General features: G+C 35.2%; 1 protein-coding gene across 2 annotated transcripts in view; it reads right to left on the reverse strand.

Moving 5' to 3' along the window:
- Nucleotides 1-13,576, reverse strand: part of PACRG (parkin coregulated) — a 473,656-nt gene that overhangs the window by 105,238 nt on the left and 354,842 nt on the right. The gene's annotated exons all lie outside the window — the stretch shown is intronic.

Genomic DNA, 13,576 nt, shown 5'->3' on the forward strand with positions numbered 1-13,576 from the left:
AGATTTTTTCACATTTAAAAAGCAGGCCTGTCATTTATGTGTTGTAATGGTCATTTACATGAAATTATTATAAGGTGGGTGCACAACTAGTTGAAAGACTGTGCTCAAAGAGTAGTTATCATTGGCTCACTGTCGAACTGGGGGGACCCATCGAGATGGGTCCCGAAGGGTTCTGTTCTGTGTCCAGTACTATTCAATATTTTCATTAATGACATGGATAATGGAGTGGAGGGTATGCTTATAAAATCTGTGGAGACACAGATGACCTTGACAAATTGGAAAATTGGTCTGAAACCAACAAGATGAAATGCAGTAAAGACAAATGTAAAGTACTACACTTAGGAAGGAAAAATCAAACGCACAACTACAAAATGGGGAATGTGGATAGGTGATAGTACTGCTGACAAGGATCTGGGGGGTATAGTGGATCATAAACTGAATATGAGTTAACAACGAGATGCAGTTGTGAAAAAAGCTAATATCTTTCTGGGGTGTATTAGCAGGCGTGTCGTATATAAGACATGGGAGGTAACTGACCTACTCTACTTGGCATTGGTGAAGCCTCAGCTGGAGTCCTGTGTCCAGTTGTGTGCCACACTTTCAGAAAGACGTGGACAAATTGCAGAGTGTCCAGAGGAGAACAACAAAAATGATAAAAGTTTTAGAAACCTGACCTATGAGGAAAGGTTAAAAAAACTGGGCACGTTTAGTCTTGAGAAAAGCAGACTGAAAGGTTATTTCATAGTAAAATAAGTTTAGGCCACTATGTCTCTCTGACTTTGACATATGCTGCCTGATTTCTATTTTTCACCACATTTACAAAGCTTTCTGTTTGTGTGTCTCCTTGTTCTAAGGGACACTGCTCTCTAACTGAGATCTGACAGAAGTTTATTACATTGTCACTGGTTTCATATTTCTTTTGCCTTCGCTACAATTAGATCTCATGTTTTAAAAGCAACTCCCCACTGAAGTCAGTTCTTTTCAACTGAGGCATCTGCAAACAAAAAGAGGAATAGTAGCACAGTACTGTCACCACTTAGCATCTCCCAACTGATAATTCTGCTGGTAGCATACCACAGAGAGACGCAAGAAAAAATTATGACTTATTTGCCTGGAACATGCATGCAATCAAGGTCTGTGAGCTATTTTTTAAAGGCAAGTGGCGGGGAAGCAAACTATCTACACAGAAACTGATGATATAACTGTTGTAGAATCTGAATAGGCTTGTTTCTTGGGAGAGAAACATCATTTCACAGTTATTCCAACACAGCACCTGTGTGTGAAATATTACAAGCATGACATTTTTTTTGAGTGTGAAATTTCAAACCAGAAGTGGGTTTTGCAAGCTAATATGCAAAAGGAAAACAGGTTGCCTAAAATCTCAGGGCACATAATTGTTGGAAATAAATTGACAAAAATGTTCACTCTTTTTTACCCATTTCACACAGCTCTATAAAAAATAGCTAATTCAACTGCATAGAATCATTCCTAATATATTTTTGAATGTGTTCTTGATGAGAAAGTAGCAAGCATGTTATACATCATATACAATGATATTAGAAAAGAAATAAATTCTCCATTTTGCACAGTGGACCATTTTGGAATACTGGATTGCAGCCAAACAAGTGAGAGTTGCAAAACATGATTAAATCAAGTTGAATCTGTTTAAAAAAAGGCAAAATTAAAAGAGTTCAGTCGTGCTGATTTGCATCAGAAATGGGCATCTGAAATGTATTGTCCAACTTTTCTCCTTCTAACATAGGATTGGTAATTTCTGAATGCCAAATATTAAGCTTTTGTTGTTTCTGGCTCCTGAAGATTTCAAATTTACATATGCTTGAAGGATGCATCTAAATTTGCTCCTCCATTTCTGCATATACACAGCAAATGAGTGATTAATGCTACAATAAGACAAAATGTATCTTAAATAATCAAGCTTCACATCTGCTTCCTCTGATGCACAATGGCTATATGACCCTGGATTGTGGATTTATATGTAATTTTTACAATACTATTGTCACAATATATAGTATTTCTTGCTTGACTGATTATTTATAGAGTTTTCATTTTGGCCATATTGCATTTCATATTGCATTTGTACGATTATTCCTTTGGTCATCATTACTCTAAGAAGAATTACTGAACCTAATGCTATATATTTTTCTTGGAACAATATGAAAACAGAAGAATGCAAACCCTAAATTCAGGCCATGGATTTTAGCAGGCAAAAAGAAAAAATTAACAAGACTGATTTGGTACACAGATCTTGCAGTTTTTCCTAAATGTTATCAGCTGCAAATGTTAAAAACAGGGGATACATTTCAAACAAAGACCTATGGATGAAAAGCACTGCAAGAGAACTAGATATTATTTTTAATTACTATTCCACATTCTACTGCTACAGCAATAAAAACACAGAAGTTACACCCAGAAGCACACTGCAGACTAGGGAAACTAAGCCCAGTAAGAAGTATTAATTACTCTGAAAAGAAAAAACAACCTTATTTTATGATAGTTAACACATGTGATCAAAGAATCCCCAGAACAACAGGAAGGAGGGGATATGTTGGGGGCTGTATAAGTGGTGTGGGGGAAATGGAGCTTTTCTATACCTAATCCTCCTTTGATTTAAGGTCTCAGAAGGATCTTATGCTAGTAGCATAAATTAGAACTGCCCCTGTACAGTCCTAATTTATATTGGGAATGGTTGATTCTGAATCAGGTAGCTGCAACTGGCTCCTTACAATCCCTCGTCACCCATGTGTCTGAGGTCTGCTCTGAAAGAGTAGAGAATCAAGGCCAATATTATCTGCAAATTTCTGTTAAAGAATTATTAAATTATGTTACTGAGCCAAGACAAAATTTAGATATAATAAGTGATCTAATCTCAAGAGCAGCAATTATAAAGTACTAATCTTATCTACAGAATGGTTATCTATGGAGAAGGTAATTTTAAAGGTGCAATTTTACACTATACATGGTGAGTTAAACACATTCTTTGATTCTACACATCCCTTATACATACTCTGATATATAAACATCATCAGAGTTACAAATAATTGGCCTAAAAATGTTTTATGCATACTTGATCTGAGGAATTATAACACGATGTGCCACACACATATTTTCAGACTATTTTAATAAACAAATACATTGTAAATATACAAGAAACCATCTTATTTAGGATTATTTATAGCATTTTATATAATTATTATTGAGCTTTATTCCTCAGACCGAAAAGACCAAGACCTTACTGTCTGCATAAAAAGATTTGTGATAATATTCTGTCTCCTTGTGTAAAACAGTAAATGATGTCATGATGAACAACCTCTGTTTCTCAAAGCGCAAACAGCACTTGAGAAATAGCTGAAGTTGAGCTAAGTACTGATGGCTGTCTATCTTTATAGATCATTCTATTTAGATGCTTACATCTATAAGCAGACCCTGTGTAATTCAAAAAAGGAATATTTTACAGTGACATGCCTTGTAAATGTATCCCCTACTAGCACAGATGGCATAAAATGCTTAGTGTTGTTTTCAGACTACATGTCATGCTGTGGGAAGATATGACTGGAATAAATACATTTTATTTTGCCTTGTGACATTTTTCCATATGATTTAATTATACAGAGAGGTGTACAAAAGAGAACTTCATTATTAAGTGGGCTCTATTATATGCTCATGAGGGAATTCAAATCTTTTGTCAAGCACATTTTAGAATTTTTTTTTTGAACTCCATGTATATAATATGACATTTGGTTGCAGTCAATTTAGTTTATGTATTTTGCCCAAAGGAACAGGTGATTCAAAGTTTAATTTGCGCCTCATCTACTTATTCTGAATAATTTGGCGTTGTAAGCAATTCTTTGGTTTTCAATACACCAGTTAACAAAATAATTCTTTCACTGGTGTAGAGATAAAATGTTGATTCTAATCTACTCTTACTGTTGTCTTTTGATGCAAAAACAAAGAAACAAACACAACAGTCAGAGACACAGAAAGAAAAAAGGATAGATTCTGTGTCAGCTCTGTGCAGATGCAGAGGAATCAAGTACAATAACCTTTTACATGCAGTAGTCAAGTAATGGCACTGCACAGATCCTTTTTTTTCCTACTGCAGAACAAAGAGCCTGAGTTCATGCATCAGTGATTGAGAGGCATCAGCTTCCCATCAGAGACCAGCTCTTGGGGGGGCCCACAGGCAAAACAATGCAAACTTTAATTAGACTATTTCCCCCCTCCATTCTGGGAATAAACAATCTTTTTGTTGTTCTTGTTTACATGAGCAATAAAATGTTCAGATTCATTGCAGATACTGTACACAGTACAGTTTCAGTGTTGTTCTAAATAATATATGTGTCAATGTAATTTAGGTTTTTAAAAATAAATGTAGAAATTGTTTGATCACTTGAAACCTCTTGAATCAGCCAACCACACATTTCTTGCGTGGCCCATAAAACAGATTCTACAATGTCTTTTCTGATTAAATATTTTTAGTGAAATTATATTAAGTATGATCACTTTTAAAAAATATTTTACTTTTTATATTAGTCTGATTTTTCTAAGCTTTTGATCTTCACATTAGCTAATGTGCAGTGTGTCCAGTACTATTCAATATTTTCATTAATGACATGGATAATGGAGTGGAGGGTATGCTTATAAAATCTGTGGAGACACAGATGACCTTGACAAATTGGAAAATTGGTCTGAAACCAACAAGATGAAATGCAGTAAAGACAAATGTAAAGTACTACACTTAGGAAGGAAAAATCAAACGCACAACTACAAAATGGGGAATGTGGATAGGTGATAGTACTGCTGACAAGGATCTGGGGGGTATAGTGGATCATAAACTGAATATGAGTTAACAACGAGATGCAGTTGTGAAAAAAGCTAATATCTTTCTGGGGTGTATTAGCAGGCGTGTCATATATAAGACATGGGAGGTAACTGACCTACTCTACTTGGCATTGGTGAAGCCTCAGCTGGAGTCCTGTGTCCAGTTGTGTGCCACACTTTCAGAAAGACGTGGACAAATTGCAGAGTGTCCAGAGGAGAACAACAAAAATGATAAAAGTTTTAGAAACCTGACCTATGAGGAAAGGTTAAAAAAACTGGGCACGTTTAGTCTTGAGAAAAGCAGACTGAAAGGTTATTTCATAGTAAAATAAGTTTAGGCCACTATGTCTCTCTGACTTTGACATATGCTGCCTGATTTCTATTTTTCACCACATTTACAAAGCTTTCTGTTTGTGTGTCTCCTTGTTCTAAGGGACACTGCTCTCTAACTGAGATCTGACAGAAGTTTATTACATTGTCACTGGTTTCATATTTCTTTTGCCTTCGCTACAATTAGATCTCATGTTTTAAAAGCAACTCCCCACTGAAGTCAGTTCTTTTCAACTGAGGCATCTGCAAACAAAAAGAGGAATAGTAGCACAGTACTGTCACCACTTAGCATCTCCCAACTGATAATTCTGCTGGTAGCATACCACAGAGAGACGCAAGAAAAAATTATGACTTATTTGCCTGGAACATGCATGCAATCAAGGTCTGTGAGCTATTTTTTAAAGGCAAGTGGCGGGGAAGCAAACTATCTACACAGAAACTGATGATATAACTGTTGTAGAATCTGAATAGGCTTGTTTCTTGGGAGAGAAACATCATTTCACAGTTATTCCAACACAGCACCTGTGTGTGAAATATTACAAGCATGACATTTTTTTTGAGTGTGAAATTTCAAACCAGAAGTGGGTTTTGCAAGCTAATATGCAAAAGGAAAACAGGTTGCCTAAAATCTCAGGGCACATAATTGTTGGAAATAAATTGACAAAAATGTTCACTCTTTTTTACCCATTTCACACAGCTCTATAAAAAATAGCTAATTCAACTGCATAGAATCATTCCTAATATATTTTTGAATGTGTTCTTGATGAGAAAGTAGCAAGCATGTTATACATCATATACAATGATATTAGAAAAGAAATAAATTCTCCATTTTGCACAGTGGACCATTTTGGAATACTGGATTGCAGCCAAACAAGTGAGAGTTGCAAAACATGATTAAATCAAGTTGAATCTGTTTAAAAAAAGGCAAAATTAAAAGAGTTCAGTCGTGCTGATTTGCATCAGAAATGGGCATCTGAAATGTATTGTCCAACTTTTCTCCTTCTAACATAGGATTGGTAATTTCTGAATGCCAAATATTAAGCTTTTGTTGTTTCTGGCTCCTGAAGATTTCAAATTTACATATGCTTGAAGGATGCATCTAAATTTGCTCCTCCATTTCTGCATATACACAGCAAATGAGTGATTAATGCTACAATAAGACAAAATGTATCTTAAATAATCAAGCTTCACATCTGCTTCCTCTGATGCACAATGGCTATATGACCCTGGATTGTGGATTTATATGTAATTTTTACAATACTATTGTCACAATATATAGTATTTCTTGCTTGACTGATTATTTATAGAGTTTTCATTTTGGCCATATTGCATTTCATATTGCATTTGTACGATTATTCCTTTGGTCATCATTACTCTAAGAAGAATTACTGAACCTAATGCTATATATTTTTCTTGGAACAATATGAAAACAGAAGAATGCAAACCCTAAATTCAGGCCATGGATTTTAGCAGGCAAAAAGAAAAAATTAACAAGACTGATTTGGTACACAGATCTTGCAGTTTTTCCTAAATGTTATCAGCTGCAAATGTTAAAAACAGGGGATACATTTCAAACAAAGACCTATGGATGAAAAGCACTGCAAGAGAACTAGATATTATTTTTAATTACTATTCCACATTCTACTGCTACAGCAATAAAAACACAGAAGTTACACCCAGAAGCACACTGCAGACTAGGGAAACTAAGCCCAGTAAGAAGTATTAATTACTCTGAAAAGAAAAAACAACCTTATTTTATGATAGTTAACACATGTGATCAAAGAATCCCCAGAACAACAGGAAGGAGGGGATATGTTGGGGGCTGTATAAGTGGTGTGGGGGAAATGGAGCTTTTCTATACCTAATCCTCCTTTGATTTAAGGTCTCAGAAGGATCTTATGCTAGTAGCATAAATTAGAACTGCCCTGTACAGTCCTAATTTATATTGGGAATGGTTGATTCTGAATCAGGTAGCTGCAACTGGCTCCTTACAATCCCTCGTCACCCATGTGTCTGAGGTCTGCTCTGAAAGAGTAGAGAATCAAGGCCAATATTATCTGCAAATTTCTGTTAAAGAATTATTAAATTATGTTACTGAGCCAAGACAAAATTTAGATATAATAAGTGATCTAATCTCAAGAGCAGCAATTATAAAGTACTAATCTTATCTACAGAATGGTTATCTATGGAGAAGGTAATTTTAAAGGTGCAATTTTACACTATACATGGTGAGTTAAACACATTCTTTGATTCTACACATCCCTTATACATACTCTGATATATAAACATCATCAGAGTTACAAATAATTGGCCTAAAAATGTTTTATGCATACTTGATCTGAGGAATTATAACACGATGTGCCACACACATATTTTCAGACTATTTTAATAAACAAATACATTGTAAATATACAAGAAACCATCTTATTTAGGATTATTTATAGCATTTTATATAATTATTATTGAGCTTTATTCCTCAGACCGAAAAGACCAAGACCTTACTGTCTGCATAAAAAGATTTGTGATAATATTCTGTCTCCTTGTGTAAAACAGTAAATGATGTCATGATGAACAACCTCTGTTTCTCAAAGCGCAAACAGCACTTGAGAAATAGCTGAAGTTGAGCTAAGTACTGATGGCTGTCTATCTTTATAGATCATTCTATTTAGATGCTTACATCTATAAGCAGACCCTGTGTAATTCAAAAAAGGAATATTTTACAGTGACATGCCTTGTAAATGTATCCCCTACTAGCACAGATGGCATAAAATGCTTAGTGTTGTTTTCAGACTACATGTCATGCTGTGGGAAGATATGACTGGAATAAATACATTTTATTTTGCCTTGTGACATTTTTCCATATGATTTAATTATACAGAGAGGTGTACAAAAGAGAACTTCATTATTAAGTGGGCTCTATTATATGCTCATGAGGGAATTCAAATCTTTTGTCAAGCACATTTTTAGAATTTTTTTTTTGAACTCCATGTATATAATATGACATTTGGTTGCAGTCAATTTAGTTTATGTATTTTGCCCAAAGGAACAGGTGATTCAAAGTTTAATTTGCGCCTCATCTACTTATTCTGAATAATTTGGCGTTGTAAGCAATTCTTTGGTTTTCAATACACCAGTTAACAAAATAATTCTTTCACTGGTGTAGAGATAAAATGTTGATTCTAATCTACTCTTACTGTTGTCTTTTGATGCAAAAACAAAGAAACAAACACAACAGTCAGAGACACAGAAAGAAAAAAGGATAGATTCTGTGTCAGCTCTGTGCAGATGCAGAGGAATCAAGTACAATAACCTTTTACATGCAGTAGTCAAGTAATGGCACTGCACAGATCCTTTTTTTTCCTACTGCAGAACAAAGAGCCTGAGTTCATGCATCAGTGATTGAGAGGCATCAGCTTCCCATCAGAGACCAGCTCTTGGGGGGGCCCACAGGCAAAACAATGCAAACTTTAATTAGACTATTTCCCCCCTCCATTCTGGGAATAAACAATCTTTTTGTTGTTCTTGTTTACATGAGCAATAAAATGTTCAGATTCATTGCAGATACTGTACACAGTACAGTTTCAGTGTTGTTCTAAATAATATATGTGTCAATGTAATTTAGGTTTTTAAAAATAAATGTAGAAATTGTTTGATCACTTGAAACCTCTTGAATCAGCCAACCACACATTTCTTGCGTGGCCCATAAAACAGATTCTACAATGTCTTTTCTGATTAAATATTTTTAGTGAAATTATATTAAGTATGATCACTTTTAAAAAATATTTTACTTTTTATATTAGTCTGATTTTTCTAAGCTTTTGATCTTCACATTAGCTAATGTGCAGTGGCCATGCTATATTCCAGTAAGAAGAATGACATACCGCGAAATTCTCTTCTCAGATGATTTGTTGTAGAACTTTGACAGAGTTTTCTTCAGTTTTATTTTGGTCCAACAGAAAAATAAAAATGTATATTCCATGCAATTACATTTACGTTGTAGTTAATGCAAGGAGTCACATATTAAGCAACAGCTTTTCATTTGTTTTATTCTTTAATATATATATTTTAACATCTATCACTAGACTCATTATTTATTCTAAGAAACTTAATGTCTAAGTTTGGTGCACAGCCTATTTATAAGTGGATGTTATATTTTAGAACTGAAAAACAAAATTATTAATATTTTATTACTACTCTCTATCATGCCTGTAATATTCTGCAGGGAACAATCCCCAGACTAGCAGGGGATGGACTAGATGACCTAATAAGCCTTTTCCATTGCTAACTTTACTGATTCTATAATTATTTTTAGATTATTGTCCCTGGAAAGAATGCCATTATAACACTAAAATGTATCAATATAATGACTTAAGTGAGGTTTTAATTTTGATACAGAAATGTCAATCATCAGAGATGGTCAGAGGGACAAGTAAAGAATATGAACTATAGGCTGCCTTTTGCATGAAATGGAAGAGCGAATGTGGGTGTCAGAGAGACCAAAGAAAATGAGGTTATAATAATCAAGATAGGGAATAAGGGAATGGATGGGAGCTTTTGCTGTTAGGCCAGAAGAAAAGGTTCGATATTTTAAATATTATGGAGGAAGAAGAGGTAGAATTTGTACATGGCCAGACCTGAAAGACAAGATAAGGAAGGAGTCAAAAACAACTCCCTGCTCAGCAGAAGCATTTATAAATAAGATAGTAGGGAAAGGTATATTCTGTAGTACTTAAAAACAAATGAGGACATGAAAGATACTCCATCTGAAAAATATGAGTCTTTAACTGTAACACTGTACAGTTAATTCAGAGGATTACATTTGATCCAAAACATTTCATTTTAAGTTCAACAAACTTACTAAACCACATAAATGTATGCTAACTACAACCAGAGTCACATTGCATCAATATTAGCTATTTATATGATTAAGTAAAAGATGGACATAATTAGTGAAAATTTGATCCTGTCTCACAGTTGGGAGGTCAGAAAAGGGAAGGTGGCTCAGGTTAGCTCTAAGTGTAACTTCACAATTTAAAGGGTTAATAATTTTAGCTCAGTGGTTTGAGCATTGGCCTGCTAAACCCAGGGTTATGAGTTCAATCCTTGAGGGGGTCACTTAGGGATCTGGGGCAAAAATTGGTCCTGCTAGTGAAGGCAGGGGGCTGGACTCGATGACCTTTCGAGGTCCCTTCCAGTTCTAGGAGATTGGTGTATCTCCAATTATTACCTTTTATTACCTAACATCACTTCAAGATAGCTTTCTGATTTTGGTTGTATTTATTATCAGGCTTTTGGTATAAAAGGGGAATGATGTCATCTTAACACTCATCAGTAAATAATATAGTATATATGTGAGAAGGAAATAATCATTCACAGACAAATGAGCCCCTGCATTATTTCAGACATTTGTGGCATACAAAACTGCAGGAGAAGTCATACAAGTGCATTCTAGGTAGTGGTTTTACTATGGGGTAAAATAAATTATCCTGAATTTTAAATATACCTGACAAAACATCTCAAGCCATAGAAAGGGCATAGGATTGAGAACAGTGTTTGAATGTAATGACTCGGCCTTGAGATAGATGGATTTTCAATACCTGTTGCAGTACATCCTCACCACAGCTTCTTGGTAATAAAATTGGTAGTATCTTTGACAGAGCTGCCTGACTAATTTGACTTTGCTAGAATTGAGAGAACTTTGGAAACCATCAATCTCCTCTACTATTTTAAATGGTAAGTACCCATAGGACAAATAAAGAGTTCTAATGTTCATTCATTTACTCTTGTTTAGGGACAAAATATTGTAAACAGAGCCATTGTAATTTTAAAGCGGAATTAGAATAGTTTAATTTGGCAAAAGTACTTAGTTTTATGGCCAATATTTTCAAACTTGGGGGCCTAAATTTAGGGTCCTAAATCTCTACTTCAACTCCTAAAAATTGTTGCCTGATTTGCTAAGTTGGTGAGTACCACACAAATCTCTGAAATAGTGGGAAGTAGGTCGTTTTTATGTAGGTACCTATGGGTAAATTGTCAGTTTGTGGTCTGTCCAGAGTAATCAGAGTATGCCTACATTCCAAGTGAAGGTGTGATTGTAGCACAGATAGGCATACCCATGCTAGCTTTAATAATGCTAGCAAAGGTAACAAAAGTAGTGAAGATATGGTGACCAAGGCTTCAGCGGGTATGTACCCAGAGTCCCTGATAACCTTCTACTGGGATGGCTAGCCTGCAGTGAAGCCCTTGCCAACCATGTCTTCACTATTATTTGTCACCAGTGCTAGCTAGATGAGAGGTGGATAATTGGTGAAAACAGTGACCAATTTTCCCTGTGAAAATGGTGACAATTCACTTTCTTTTTGGATCCAAATTTTCAGATATTTAAGAAAATGTGTTTTCACCATGAAAATTTTGTGAACTTTGCCCAGCTCTAGCTGGCAGCTCACAAATTGAATTTCAGTTATCTGGAATTAATCAATAAGAAGTAACAGGGCATATCTTATAAAGGTGTGCTTCTGAACTTTTATGTCATGACTTGTCACAATACACCCAAAGAGTGCAATTTTGGCACAACAATGCATTCCTTAGAGTGCTTTATTGTTGGCATAAATTGATCTTTGATATTTTAAAAAAAGAAAGATAACAAAAGCCACAATTAAAATATCAAATCTGTATTAGGGCAGGTACAGGATACCATATATGTGTGAAATCAGTAGCAAAAATTGCTTGGCTATCAGTCAACGTTAACTTGTCAGATCACTTGTGCTTATAAGCCATATTTGAATAATTTTACATTAAAAAAAGCTCTTCTTTAAAAGAAAAAAGGGTCACAACACCAATAATTAACAACTAATATCACATATTAAAATACTGAAAAAAATTCTGTTTGAGAAACATTTCTGCCTATACATTTTATATATTTCTTTTCCTTGGTGTTTTATTACTAGGGACAATTTTTTAAAACAAAATTCTGTTTCTTAATGTTCATCAGCTCCTGTTGTTTCCCCACCCCCCCTCCACACCTAAAGTCATAATGAGTGAAATGTGTTAATTTCAGCTGCTTGTTTGAATGTTCAAACCTACAGAGTTTTGTATGCCTCCATCCTATTAAACCCATGGAATTCTCCTCTTTACTTTACTCATTCTCCCCACTGTTACACCTTCTCATCTACTTTCCAAACCTCCTTTTCCATCTAATCTAAATCTTCAAATGCATGAACCCTGTTCTCTATCCTATCCCAGTTTCTATCTGGTCTCTCCTTTCCCACTCCTGATCTTTTTGCTTACATTTTAAAATGCAGCCTAGGGGTCTCAGAGCCTCTCTGGTGGGCCTGATTTTGCTGCTCACGGAAAAATTATTAGCACATTGAGGCCTCCACACTACTTTGTTCTAGAATGCATCAAGCTTCTCTGACACATTCCTTGTGCTGTCAAAGATTATGGATGAAGTTCTAGGTTCGAACAGGATGGGGATGACAAGAGAATCCATAGGGATTAGAGTTGAGATTAGGGGAGGAGGATTAATTTGACTCAGTCCAAATTTGAACAAAGTTTTGGTTCTATGGCTGGTAAAGGTCCTAACAGTTCTTATTTTGTCTGCGATGGAATTTTCTTTAATTTACATAATCTACTATTTGTGACATGATAATCATTTACACTGCAATTGTGATATCACACAGTTTATGACTTTAGGTAGTGAACACACAGTAGAATTAGAAACAAGAATCCTGTTTTCATGGGACTGCCTTATCAATAAATAACGTTAATACTGAAAAGAAATATAGAAAATGTCCACTATAGAAATTTAATTGTCCTGGATATATCAGTGTCAGTGAGAACAGGATGTTCAACTTACATTTGAATTTCCTGGTTTTGTTTGTTAGCCATAAAAACAATTAAATACATACCATGTTGTTATGTTTGTGTTAATTCAGATTTCATTTAGAAAGAACACATTATTTTAATGATGCAATTTCTTTAAAAAGTAGTTGCAGTAGATTTACAGTAGCCATTTTCATTTTTTTTTTAAATTTTAACTAATTTTGAGGGAGAGGGTTTGAAATGAAAGAAGTGATTAGATTATATAATGGGTTAATTCCTTCTCAAAACTATTTTATAAATTTAAGTTGTAAGATATATTTACGAATCCAAAAGCACCTAGATCTGGTAAACTTTTATTTTTATTTAGTACTTATTTAGTACTTGTTTAGGAAAAACTTTTTCACTAGGAGGGTGGTGAAGCACTGAATGGGTCAGGGCCGCCTGGGGGAGGGACAAGTGGGGCAATTTGCCCCAGGCCCCACAGGGGCCCCCACGAGAGTTTTTCGGGGCCCCTGGAGCAGGGTCCTTCACTCGCTCCGTGGGCCCCAGAAAACTCTCGCGGGCCCCCCGGAGCTTCTTCCGCTCC

The sequence above is a fragment of the Mauremys reevesii genome, linkage group 3, assembly GCF_016161935.1.
Source record: "Mauremys reevesii isolate NIE-2019 linkage group 3, ASM1616193v1, whole genome shotgun sequence".
NCBI lineage: Eukaryota > Metazoa > Chordata > Testudines > Geoemydidae > Mauremys > Mauremys reevesii.